Source organism: Accipiter gentilis, chromosome Z (genome assembly GCF_929443795.1).
Source record: "Accipiter gentilis chromosome Z, bAccGen1.1, whole genome shotgun sequence".
NCBI lineage: Eukaryota > Metazoa > Chordata > Aves > Accipitriformes > Accipitridae > Astur > Astur gentilis.
In genome coordinates, this window is record NC_064919.1 from 12,397,242 (window position 1) to 12,411,381 (window position 14,140).

At 38.5% G+C, this 14,140-nt stretch overlaps 1 long non-coding RNA gene across 2 annotated transcripts; it reads right to left on the bottom strand.

Annotated features, from left to right (window-relative positions):
* Positions 1-1,781: 1,781 nt before the first annotated feature.
* LOC126036422 (uncharacterized) lies at positions 1,782-13,966 on the bottom strand. 2 transcript variants are annotated; one of them, XR_007505145.1, is made up of 3 exons: positions 13,885-13,966; positions 10,827-11,006; positions 1,782-3,699 (listed from the first exon to the last, which is right to left on the bottom strand). It is a non-coding gene; the product is annotated as an uncharacterized LOC126036422 (long non-coding RNA). The 2 variants fall into 2 exon arrangements; XR_007505146.1 differs by lacking the exon at positions 13,885-13,966 and adding an exon at positions 13,499-13,582.
* Positions 13,967-14,140: the final 174 nt, after the last annotated feature.

Here is a 14,140-nt window from a genome sequence, read left to right on the forward strand (position 1 = left end):
AGTGATACAAGATGGAAAGCACCCTCTGGAGGCCTTAATCCTACCTCCCACTCAGATTAGGGCCAACTTCGAGCAGTTGCTCAGAGAATTGTCTAGTTAAGTTTTCAGTATTTCTAAGAATGGAGATTTCACAAGTTCATAATATCTTTGCCTTTATATGACATTTTCTGATTACAGATGGCAAACCTGTGTTTGCATGCTGAGAAAACTATTTGCCTCTCTTTATAATACTGCCAGTGTGGTTTGTGTGATCAAATATCTTGCCCTTCCCCGATTCATGTCAGTAGGAGAGTCATGAGTTTTGGTGTTGTTTCTTTTTTTTTATAAGGGATGTGGACCTACTACTTAGCATTGTATACCATTAGGTCATACTGCTGTTTTTCAAATTAGAAGTCACTTGCTTACAAAAAGCATTGGTTTACCTTTACCTTTCGCCTGGGTATGTTGTTAACTAGAGCAGGACTACCAGACTTAGTGTTGTTACCATTGTGCTGAAAGGATAGTGTACTGGTCAGATTGCACAGAATTTTTTTCTTCAGATTAGCTTTATTTTTTAACTGTCTTCTGATGATTTATTTGCTATATACCAGGCTGTTTGCCTGCTCTTTTCAAAGCAAATTCTAACAGTGAGGAATTGTGAATTATTTCAAAAAAGAATGGAAAAATTTGGATGTATTTAACTTCAGGGTTTTATTGAGGAGAGGATGGGGGACAGGAACAAAATTGGACCAAAGTTTATGTGCCTTCAGTAGTTTTACATGTAGGATTTTTTCATATCTGTTGCTGTCTTAAGTATAATAAATAAATATTTTTTTTCCCCTGGATATTGTATACTTATATTGTTAAGAATTAATGTTGTCCACTGACTATACAAGAAGTGAATTACAGCTGTTTCAATACAGATTTAATTATTTCTCTGCTTTTACCATTGCAGTTTTTTTCTTTTGTACTGCCATATGCAGGAATCCAAGCATAACCTGCATATTTCTAACTTTGAATAGTAATAACATGTTGTGCCTGGAGCAGTCCCAAAGAAAAAAAATGCTGACATACTTGAAGGTCCGTTGATAGATCTAGAAAGCTTTTATCTTAGCACACTAATGTCATCACTGTAAGCATTCTTCAGTTCTTGGAAACTGCATTATTTATGAGTGGGAAGCTACCACCCTTGTACTTAGTTAATTTAAAGCACTTTCCAATTCTTTTTGATATGTTATCCACTTTCTGCAAATGTTCATCCTCGAACTGCAGCAGCACAAGACATAGGTTGCTAACCAAGCAGATTCTTGCATCAGAACGTCGTCTCACTCTCTGACCAAAGACTGACTGTTCTGGTTTTACTGAGGCATTTTGTGGAAAACCTGTTTTCTCTCATGCTCCTTTCTGATGGGAAGACCCAATGCAAAGTGGCTTTTACTTGAGACCACTGTTGGTGGATGAAACACAGTGGAAAATGAGATCGTAATGTGAACCAAATGGTGCAAGATAATGCAAAAGGTTAATGGACTACTTTTTAGTGCTGTGTTCAGGACACACAACACATAGCTAAGAATTGCTGACATTGTCTCATTTTACATGATCTATTCAAAAAAGTTCCCTTTCAGTTTATAAAAAATGTTCATCTAGCACAAGAAAATGCTGTAAATATTTGTAACATCATGTTTTGTTTTTTTTAAAGCTGGCAAAAAGTGTTTGGGGGAACAAATAGAAGTGTAAAATGTTTTTATGTAAAAAACCAACTGTCTTTTATATTTTAGTAAGCAACTGCTTTCATTTGTAAACATCTCGTGGCATTGCAGAAAAAGGATTCTGTGTCTGTTGAGATGACTTAATATTATGTCTTTTCAGTTGTAAGGAAACCTATTTTCTGACTGTGGAGTGCACGGTTAATTTGATTTCGTTTATGCTTCAATATATTCTCTTTCTTTTAAGTTAGTATATTTGATGATTACTTGGTATCGATACCTAACTCTTCTTAACTCTAGTTGTTGTAACATGCATTTTAATAAATGTGATTACAGCTGTATTCTATCAAATTTTCCTGTGTTCTTGTCTATTGCTTTGGGTTTTTTCTTGTCTTACAATTATGCAGCTAATAGTGTCTTATTTTCTGTTGTTGTTTTTTTTCTTTAGTATACATGGCCATCTAAGCAAAAGCTTTTTATATCAAAAATATTTTAGGAGGACTAATGCAGATCTTCAACGACAGCAGCACCTAAACTTTCCCCTGACGAGTGTAGAAATTCTCATTTTCAGTAGGATGGAAATCTATCCTACAACCTTGAGCCAATACAGCAGTTGACAACTGCCTCATTCTTTGAGACAGGGATGAGAGAGAAACTTTAAGCCTCGGGGCCTCCTTAATAAGAATTCTTTTCTCTTTTACCATGCTGTACTCTTTTCTAGCCTTAGGATTCAAGTTCGTATCATTTGCACAAAGATTTTAAAAAATGTAAATAGTAGCTGAAAAACATGGTCTGCTTTCATCTTCCTGCGTCTCAGCTTCCTTGTTGATTGCTTTTCCTTCATACTCTTCTGCTTTCCTTTTGTGTGTTACATGACGCTAATTTAGACCCTTTTATTCTTGCATCCAAAATTCAGGACTGATAGTAAACAGGCAGTAGTCTAAAGCAATAGATACAAGTATGTGGGTGATATTGGGAGTACAGTGCCTCCTTCTGAGCTCAAATTCTCAGCCAATCTGAAAAGGATTTAATTGTCTGCCACTGAGTCCAAGCCTAGCAGATCCTGAAGAATCTGAAGTCTTATACATGTACTTAGTGACTGCTGGTGTCTCAATGCTAGGACTAGAGCACTGAGCAAATCTAGTGTAAACTATGCTATTACCAATCTCTGAATGTAGATGCTTTTGTAGGGAGAAAAATAAAATTCAGTTGAGACTGAATTGTAGCTTTCAGCAAACTGCTTGTTCTCTAAAGGCTAGATATGTAGTCCCCAAGTGTAAATCTTGATTTTGTCCTTGATACTTAAATATTTGATGAGCATTCTGGACAAAATGCTAGCTTTTGGTGGCCAAAATCTGGCTGCCTTTTTTTTTGGCCAAGTTTGCCTGAGGAAGTGTGGTCAAAGAGTAGAATTCCTACCTGTTTTCTCCCTCCTTAACCAAAAAATAAATCCCATCTCAAATTCTTATCTGCTGTTGTACTGCTGTAAAATAATCACAAGTAACTATTTTTCCCTAAGTAGTTAATATAAGTGTCCGTCTTGGAAAATGAAAAATCGCTTTTAAATAGCATGGATATAAAATTTTTGATACCAGAATTTGTTCTGTTACTTGCAAGCTGAAACAGAAAGGGCAGTAACTGGTGAATTTGCCAACAGATAAGATCTCATATGGTTTGGATCAGTCCTAAAAGATTACTCTACAGGCCCAGGACTCGCCCATTTACAGAGCTGGAAACAAGGTAATGTATGTTTTAAAAATAAAATAAAAATCCCCTCTTGCATTTCTTAAGTGCGCTTGGATACATTGACTTGAGTTCTTCAGAGTGTAGCTGGTGAGTACAGGGATGTCTAAACAAAAGATATGAAAGTGGAAGTCATGTTGTAGAACACGTAGGTGAGAAGAAGCATAGGAGGTAGAGATAGAGGGGCAAAGAGACATCAGATAAGTGAATCTTCCCACAGACTGTTTCCAGACCAATGCCTTTGCTGTCAACCAGAAACTCAGCTCAGGTTCTGCAAAAAAACAAGAGAAATTGTCTATTAAAAATGAGAACAAACCTCTTAAGGGTAGTGTAGGGGAGCAACTTGAGTTGCCTGACTCCAAAAGAGCTTTTATAAGGAGATAATTCAGTCTCAAGTTAGTGATCATTCCCACATCTTAATATTTGCTGCGTAGGCTACATCAGTTCATCGGGGTAACACTTTTAGGTCCTGTTTTTTATTTCCAATCTGCTTCAAGTACAGCTAGTCAGTGTCCATCTGAGAGAATCTTAGCTTTTAATGCAAGCATTAGAAATCATTTGGTTGAAAAGCAAAGGCATGTCTTCTCTAGTACCTGCATTAAAAGAACTGTGTAAAGTGTTTTTTCAGCTATGGTTTAACATGTTCTCTTGTGTGTGCATATTGCTTGTATGATGAAGGGTATAGAATAGTTTTTATTGAGGATTTTGTGTGGAGTTTTTTACCATCCAGAGCCCATATCAGTTGGAAAAGCCACATTATTCCATGCTTGGAAACTTTTAAAAAGAGGACTGACTGAAGAATACTGCATAATGCTTCAGGTTTGCAGCTCTGTGGTTGGATATATAGTTTCTATTTCTACCCTGCTATGATGGTATGTAGCACACACCTAGAGAATGTATTTGCGAATGCTGTTCGGTATCACTGCCTATAAAAATTAAAATGAAGTTTCTTTAAAAAATATGATCTTAAAAAAAAAGACACTTAAGGCTATCTCAAATGCTGAAGAAATTAGGATAACTATTCTGTTCAGTACTATGAATTCTGCTGATGGTCTGGGAAGAACAGCCTGTAGCTCCATAAACTATTTTAGTCACAGCAGTGTGGGTGGGTGCTTAGAGGGAGAGTTGTGGGTTCTTTTCTAATTAAAAACTTTCAGTTAAGAATGGACAAAAAATTGAAATTATCAGGTTTAGTTCTTGCCAAAGAACGTGACTCGCTGATTCTTCAGCATTTCTAATCTGTTCTTTCCTTCCCTCCCCTCTTATATCCAGTTCTCTCTTGCGGCCAAATTGCCCCAAAGCAGTATGAGATTTAATAATTAATTTGCATTCAGCAAAATGTCATTCATGTATATGCAGAATTTGACTCATCTGCTCAACAGATTTGGAAATACCTTGAGAATTGTGTAACTAAGGTTCATCATTTTACAAAGCTGTGAAAATAGTTTTTCTATTTAAGAGCACAGTAAATTTCTGAAAAGGGTTTGCTACCTAAGTACTTTCTTCTGTCGTATCTATTAGCTGAGAGTTGTTGTCGCGTCCCAAAGTTGGAGCGACTCAGGTTCGTGGATTTCCTTTGTCAGAATTAAGGTGAAACGACACCAGGGGAGTTCAAACAACAACCAACATTTATTCAACCTAGCTAACTTTGTCCAAGTACACATGAATTTGTTAGTATGAACCTTGCAACATGTCACTAAGCCGCTATTTGAGAAGAGGAGGGAAGTACAGGAAAATGAAATGGAAAAAGGAACATGAAATGTACCAGAAGGAGAGCCCTCCCGTTGAGTCACGAGGTTCAGAGCAGACCCCCTTGCTTTCTGGACTCCTTCTCAAAGAGGAGCTCAGGGGCGGCTAGGTCCACTCTTAGTCTCAGACTTGGTCAACGGTTTATGTTTCAAAGGATGAGGGACTGTGGAAAAGAGAGAAGGAAAAGAGGGAGAGAGAGGGAGAGAAAGAAAGAAAGAAAGAGAGAAGAGAGGGGTTTCACCAGTCCTGGGTCCAGCGTTGGTCCAGCCAGCGTAGAGATCCTGTTCCGGAGGGCGCGCGCTGAGGATTCGTTCTCTCCTCTTTTATAGTGTGTTAGTTGATGATCTCAACATGCGCAGTTCCCACACCCGGGGTTCACTGGAATCGGTTAGTGAGCTTTGGGGAGGGGTGTTCATTGTGGAGTTGCCTCTCTTTTCCTGCTGGCATGACCACTTAAGATAGAAGCACAGTCCCAACTTCCATGGGGCCTTCTTCCTCCAGGAAGGCATAAATTGTGTTCCTTCTCCTGGCCACTGAAGGTAAGGAATTGGGGCTTTGGAGAAGTGCGTTCCCACCCTCCGTGGGGCCCTCTCCTCTGTCCACATTATCCTGTTCACAAAACTCCAGCATTTTTACAGAGGTTGTTTTGTCCACCAAAGCTCTTTTAGCGGATGTTTGAGACATTGAATTTGTCAGACCGTCACAGTTGTTTCTACCCCTTCCTTCATATATGAAGTTTGGTTGTGTTACATACTCTTTTCCTTTTTGTGTGTATGTTCTCAGAGTGACTGGATAGCTTCAAATTCCCTCTTGCTGAGGCTTTAATTATCTTGTCAAAAGCATAAAGGGTTCACGCTGTTCCTGTATGTGCTTCAAGAAGCTTACTCTCTTTCTCAGAGCGTTCATTGGTCTATCAGCTACTGAACTGGTTGAAATTTTGATAGGAGATTTACCCCAGTTGTTGTGTGCCTTCTGTTTCAACAGTAAACAACGGTGCAATTATGCTATTTGAGTTCTTAAGTTTAAGCATCTCCCAGGATAAGATCATTCAATCACAGGGGTATAAAAGTTAATACACAACACCATGCTTCTCGATGCCAAGACTTCTTAGGGCATAAACATCTTTTTCTCTCTTTCTGCCCTGGGTTGGCACTGTTGGTTACAGCCTGCCTGTCACAAGATGGCCTGGGCTAACTTCACCTTCAAGGCAGACTGGGTATGCTTGTAAGATTCCGGAAGAACTTCCTGGAACTCTTTATGGAGCCCTTTATTCAGCACTGGGTGCAGGACTATGACTGCTGCTTGTGTAAATTGTTTTTCTTTGAGGAAGGTGTTCAGTTACTGTGTATCTTTAGCTGTTGCACAAGCTGCTTATTCTGTGGGGCTTAGATTCTCCCAATTTTGTAATACGGGAAGATTACACTTTTCACTTAGTTTTTATTTCAATGCATCAGATTTTAATCAAGGCCCTTGAAAAAATATTTTCAGAGTCATTATTGCTGCTCATCAGCAGGAAAATAGATAAGGAAGAAATTACTTCTGAAGGGTCTGACATAACCATAAGATGTTAGCAACAACATCCTGTCTTGCCTGGGATATCTTAGTCACTTACTGTCTCAGGTAATCTAACAGGAAAATTGCTGATAACTTTGCAGATCAATTGCATAGAAGCAATAGTCTTGATTAAGATGCTGAATGCAAGTTGAGAAATCCTGCTGACTGATCTTGATTTATTTTTTTTTTTTCTTTCCCTTTCAAAGTCTGGGATCCAATCTAAACAACTATCCTGCTAAGCTTACCTGTATGTGTCTTTTCACTTACTCTCCCAATGATGGGAGCCAAACTTTAAAACACCCCTGGTGTTTCAAAGACTGGAAGGAAGTGTAAAATCACTTACCTGGATCTTAATGCTATGTTAATACACAGTGTTATATTTTTAAGACAGTTGTAAATTGGGATATTTGATTTATGTAGCTGTATAATGTCACAAGTTAAGTAGTTGTACTTCAACTAAAATAAAAAATTCCGTAATTGTAATTAGACAGTGAGTTGATGTAGTACATAGCAAGAAAAAAAAACCCTCAGCCTACTGCAGGACTAAATAGGCAATTGTCATTTAGTTCCCCCAGACTTACATTATTTGAATATCAAGTTCTTCTGGTGTATAGAAAGTTCTCCAAGAAGGCAAAAAGAGGATTAATTGTGGGAGTAGCTTATTAACTACTCATTAGAGAGGCATAGTAGCCACACATTACTCACATCAAGGTTTGTGTGGGGAGAGAGAGACAGGTTTTTTATGTTTATTGGTTTTCTATACATTTTTCTAGGTAAAGTTTCTGTTTTTATATGGACTTTTTTTGCCTACATATTTAAAGGTTACAACTGACAGTGATTTGTAAAACCAACTTCAATTTCTTGCTCAGATTAATCTATGGGTATTTTGTGGGTTTAGACAAATATCATTTGTCTCAGTTTCCATCTTTGTAACACTATCACAGGAGTTTTGAGAGGAATATTGCATGTGACCAAAACCAATTGCAATGCCTCTTCTGCAGCTCTAAAGTGTATTTTAATTACAAGGTCAGAAAAGTAGTCCAAGAAAAGCAGTTACTGATGCATCATGTGCTTATTGACTGCCTTGTCCAGGTTAATTTTGGGGAAATATTCTAGAATGCAAGTTGGCCATGCATTCCTCAGGAAGATAAGCTACAATAAATTTAAAACATGCAAAAAATTTTGATTCTGGGTGTTAAATATTTAATATAGACCTACGTGTTCACTTTATGCATAATTGTCTTTAGAATTGTAAGTGCAGAAGGATCACTAAGTATAGGTCAAAGTTGAACTGTTTTGAGTAAAAATTATTTTGTTATTGAGTAAAAAATATGCTCAGAAATCTGGGTTCCCAAGATTTGGAAAAGTTGCTGTTTGAGAAAGGCTGTGCTGGACAAATCTGTCATTCAGAGACCATTAGAAAGGCACAGTTAATACGCACTATATTTTAATTTCACAATACCCTGCAATGAAACGCTCAGGTTGTCATTAAGGGGTCTTTTTTTGTATGCAAAGAGGAAAAAAAAAGAACTGTAAAAGCAGAGCAGGTTATTTCTAAATTTCATGATTTCCAAGATGTAGCTATTTTTCCTTAGGCACAAGGTAAGTTAATAATGCCTATAGATGTTTCTACACTTCTAATACAGAGATGTCTCTGAGTGTTTTTCTGCCAGCCATGCTTTGTTTTTTCAGGCATTTCACCACAGCAGTGTTCATAATTAAGCAACAGCTTAATTTTCCCTGTTTCCTAGCTGTTGTGCTATCTACAGTGACACTTCTCTGCCTAAATTTTCAGATGAAAGCAGGGATGATTAAATTTAAAGAACAGTTTAATTTTGGAAATATCTTAATTTGGACAATTTTTAATATTTGGAAATATTTTTATCATAGACAGTGCTTAAAAAAACTCTCCAGAAGCCAACAAATATTTGTATCAAATATCTTTGGTTTTATGGTTTGACAAGCAGTGTCCGAAAGCCAGTACATACAAAAATGCATTTTCATGCACAGACCCTTTATCAGAGATGTACAGTAACCTTCCTAATTTTGGGGTTATATAAAATGGAACAATTGACTAGTCTAATTGTGTCTTTTCCTCCAAATTTTTAGGACCCTTTAGAATGTGAACACCTATCCCCAAAATATTTTCTTTTGCTTTTATAGAGAAGTTTCCATCATCTTTAAGCATCTCTGATCCCTAATTTTTATTTAGGTCCTATTGACTAACACATACTCTGTTCCTGGTGGGAAGAAGCAGGTAGTAGACAAAATCACAGTAAAGGTCAATGATTTTGTCATTTAGCTACTGTATTTTTGTGGTGCAATAACAAATGTTCAGTACTAGACAGAATTCAACCTTTAATTACTGTGGCAAGTGGCCTCTTATTGCCAATCAATTTCTGGATAGCTGCATTACAGATAGTCTTGAAGAGTCTTGTGGGAATATTGTAAACTATTTGAAGATAGAGAGGGCTGTCAGCTTTGCAATTAATACCAAAAAAAAAGACTAGGTGACCTTTTATTTACCTAGAAATGTCCATCTTATATCTTCACTACAATTTATGACAACATACGAATGTCATCACCCAGGGTCTCTTTCTCTTCTGATTGCCAGTAAATGTAGAAATAATAGAGTTATATCTAACTGAATTTTTAAAGACTAAAGAGCAGAGCTCATGCTGTTTTTGTAATAAAACAAAAGCACTCTATATATACCAAAAATGAAGGTATGATGATAGAAATCTGAAATCAAACTCATCCTTCTGGCTTTGTGTTCCCAGAGTCTAAAAATACAGTAACTTGAGGTGCTTTCTAATTGAGGTGCAAATGGTTTCCTCAAACTGGATGAACAGCATGTGAAAGCTGAATTGCGTACAAAACAACCCAGGGAGTGAAGGTAAAGGTATTTACTATGATAGGTTTGGTTATTAGATTCTTCCTCTCTTTCTGACTACAAAGTGTTGATGCAAATACGAGATTGCTAGGTGACAAAATATGGTTGGTCTGTAGGGAAAGAAGCACTAGGGAAAAGAATCCCCAGGGAAAAGAATCCCCAGCTGCCTGAACAGCTTGAGGAGAACTATTCAGTTTATAGTCTGTAGTCAATATTTGGCTTTCCCTTCTCACAAGACGTGTATGGAATTTTTTATTTTCATAGATAATATGGATTGAAAAGTTGCCATATTTCCCATTTAATGATAGCACTTCTAGACTGATCTTTCCCCCAAATATGCAAAGCTAATGGTGAGAGAAGGATAATACAGTCAGCGGGATTTGGTTTTCCTCCTGTACCTATCAAAGAAATTATCATTAACTGTTGCCTTAGCTATAAGTTATTATGTTTTGTGCAGCTGCGATAGCAAGGCCAGCATCCCTGTGAATGAGCTCAGGGAGCCTGGCAGAAAAGGAAGCATTAAGCTCATTGCCGAGTTCTTTCTCTGCTGATTTTAGCAGGTATTCTAGGATCAGAAAGGAAAAGATGTCTGTTCATCTATTGGGAGTTCAGAAAATCACAACAGTATTTATTAATTTTTTTTTATAATTATGAAGGGTGTGCTGTTATTCTTTTTTTTCTTCAGTTTTCCTTTGTCACTCTCTGCCTCTCTCCTTTTAACTACTGCCTTCACTCAGCATAGCCCTCAAAATAATGTCACAGCTTATATATGACAGCATGGAAAAACCAGAAGCAGCGACTACTCATCAGTCTTCTTGCATGACATTCCAAGATCCAGAAACATTAGGACACTGCTCCATAAACTGATTGACGCTACTTCCTTGTGGTTTAAAAACTGAGGCAGATTGTAGTGACATCAAAGCTTCTATCAGAGAAGTTTACATGCATCATCTCAGACCTGCTTTTATGGTGTTAAGCCTCAACACACCTATGTAGGAATATTATCCCTGTTTCATAACTAAGTGGGAGGGACAAGCGAAGAGAGGCAGAAGGGGGTTATCTTATCGAAGGTCACAGTGAGTTTATGGCAAAGCTCAGTTTGGGCTCCTACTCCTATGCTAAACACCACAGATAGCAGCCCTTTTACTCTGTAGAACTGCTTTTCCGATTAGCAGCAACTGTCAGCGAGCTTTATCACCTACCATGCTCTGGCATGCTCTGATGTCTGTTTCATCCAAGGCCTATTCTCCAGGGAAATTGTAGAGAAGCATTCAATATTTAAGTTTTAAACTCAGGTGTCTCTAATGCTGTTGCAGAATTCCCATTTCTTTTTTTCATCTTGACTTCAGTTGTCAGGAGTTGAGACAGTGGCATAGGGGCACCTGAGGGTACAGACAGAAATGCTGCAAACAACTCGAGTGGCAATATTTCCTTTGTAGCAAAATTCAGTACAAGAAAATGCTTTTCTTCTGCATAATATTTACTGAAGCATTTTCATTAGAAGCTGAAGAGGGTCAGCCATTTTTTCAGTTATTTCTGCTTCAACAATTGCTGTTGCTTATTCTGGAAATTAAGTGGATAACCAGAAACCAGTTATTAGTCTGATTCATTTTAAATAGGCAAGAGAGGCAGAATTCAGATGGAAGGAACCTTCCATCCAGTTACAGTTACTCTTTTCATTGCTAGCTGGAAAGAAGTGCTTGATAGCAACCTGTTCGAGAATGCAACTGCATTATCAATAGCTGTGTGATCTGTTAACAAGGATGAATTACATTTATTCAGTCTGGCTGAAGATGTTTGCTGTGTTTTTAAAAAATCTGTTTGCTGAAAGAGCCATTAGTATCAAATATTTTGTCTTTATATGTCAGAATAAGTAGTGTAATCTATGCCAAACATCCTTACAAAAAGAATGTGATTTAGATGACATAGTAACATTCACCGTCTGCAAAGGAGACAAAACAAATACAGATGACTGAAGAGATGTTTAATCCTGCTTGCCTTTCTGATTTTCAATTATCTCCATTTAGACAGCTGCAAGGAAAAACTGCACAGGAAACTTCCAATTATCTCTGGATGAGTTCAATTACTTTGACCATCACAACTGTTTTCTTATTACAAAGAAGAGAAATGGAAGCAAATACTGGTACAGATGTGTTCTGGGTAACAAGATTTAATGCTATTAGGGCCAAAGAAAACATTGTAATTACAAACTAGGTCCTTTGACAGTGAAAAGATTAAAAACCTTATCCTATCCACAACAGAAAATCTATGTGGATATTATCTTGTATTTTCATTAGACAGATTTTTGTAGGAAATAAGCTAAATTTGCCTAAGCTGTAAGGATCAGCATGTTGGGAGACTGATCTGTGCTACCCTCCTGAATCTTTGTCTGTCTGCATAAATTAGCTCAGGACTTGGGCAGGTGACCTCAGAGGCAGGTGATCTGTGACTCATTTTAGTGGCTGATTCAAACCTGATTCCAGATCATGATGGCTGTTGAGAGTCTCTTGTGAACTGAAAAAAAGACTTTAACAATTTAACTAGAAGTTAGGTTGAACCTCAGAGTACCATTTTCAGATTACAAAGAGGGTGAAGTATTGGAACAGACTGCCTGGAAGTGCTGTGAATTCTACATCACTGTCACTATAAAGAGCAGGTTAGACAAGTATGTCAAGAATCATTTACGTAGTCGATCTAGTTGTAGAGCAGAAAACCAGAATAGATGACCTCTCAACATAATTTTGACACTTTCCTATGGCTGTGCTTTGAATTCAGATGTGCTAACAACACATATGCAGTTTGAAGTAGCCTTTGTGTGTAGCTTAATTACTCAGTATTGAAGTATGTCTTAAACAGCAGCTAATCGGCTGTTAAGACATACTAGATTGGAACAAAACAAGGAGGTTTGTTCCAGTCGAAGTCCTGTATTTTCTTCAACTTATACACTTCCTTGTTACTTTCTTTAAAGCATGTTTATATTACATTTTTTTTAACTTGTTCTCTTTATAAATATAATGATTTAATTCTTCAGGCTTGCTGCCAAAAATACTTTCCTGTTTGCTGTGTGAGGTGTTTATAAACAGCTTTTTATGAAAAGAACAGTAGAAATCACAGTGGTGCAACTTGGTGGGCTACTAAGGGAGAGAAAAGATGCGATTTCTGAATAATTTTTAATATGTTGTGCAGCACAATTCCTCTCTGAATCATTCCTTATAGTGACAAACTACTTAGCACCATTGAGAATGCATGCTTCCAATTCCCGTAATTTAAGATAGAAATATGCAGTACTGACATCCGCAGTGTGTTATTGCAAAAGCAGGGTCACCTGTGATGTAACTGCCCACTGTTGAAGACTCAGGTCGCTTTGTGACCCGGTCAGGATGAATATGGGTAGCAGAAGCCAGTTAAAAATGTATACATGGTTAAGTAGGCAGAACGGTAATTAAAAAACACTGGAACAGATCGACATACATAAATAAAAGTAAATCAATAAAGCTGATAGTCTTATGAAACTGAGTTTTGTTTCCATTGAAATCAGACACAGGTTGTTTGGTCTTTGTTGTTACAGCACAGCAGAAGAAGATCAAGTTATGTTACTTAAAGGTAGTCGTGGTGGAGGACTTGACTGTGTTAGCATGAAAGGGCATTAGTGTAAAGCCAACATAGCACATGAGCAAAACTTCCTGAACAAGTTCATTAGAGCCCATCAAAGATGTCTAAATCCACCTTGTATTAGGCTTCCCCCAGTCAATTCCTTGGCAGTCCTCTACTGTAGTTGTGGCAACTGTATTTCTAGATAAATACAAGTTTATGCAGCTTTCTAAAATTCAGACTCACAGACCTGAATGAGGACGGTGAACTTTAGGAGTATTACCATTCTTCTGCAGCAGAAAACTCTTCAGCAGCACTCCTGGTACCGATTAAAACCAAAATTTTGGGATTCACCTATACTGTGGCAAAGGCCTACAATGAGAAAGCATTGCTTAATTTCAAGTACCAAGGGCTGATGGCATACCATTACACTTTTCATACGCTTGTAGAACTGATGTGCCCACTTCAGGTAAGCCTGCAGTCGGGGCCAGCAGAGCCATTGCCCAGCTCCCTCTTGCGCGCAAGGGGAGGTGGGCCACTTCCAGATGCGGGGCTGCAGCGTTGCTCCAGTGGGCCTGAGGACCTGCTGGTGGCCACCTTCCCTCAACGCCCTCAGCCAGGAGGTGCCCCTCAGACCCAGCGCCATTAACCAGGAGGTGCCCCTCAGACCCAGCGCCCTCAGCCAGGAGGTGCCGCTCAGACCCAGCGCCATTAACCAGGAGGTGCCCCTCAGACCCAATGACCGCGGGCGGGCAGGGAGCAGGGCAGCCACGGCCTACAACTAGGTGTAACTCTCCAGTCGTCTTTCCCAGGAATCATAAACAACCCTTCCCTCCATTCCTGCTCCTCCCCCGCGCCTGGGTGAGGGCCGGCCGCTACCGGCAGCAACAGCCCTTATCAGCTCTGCCACCCGCCTGGCCGGGGC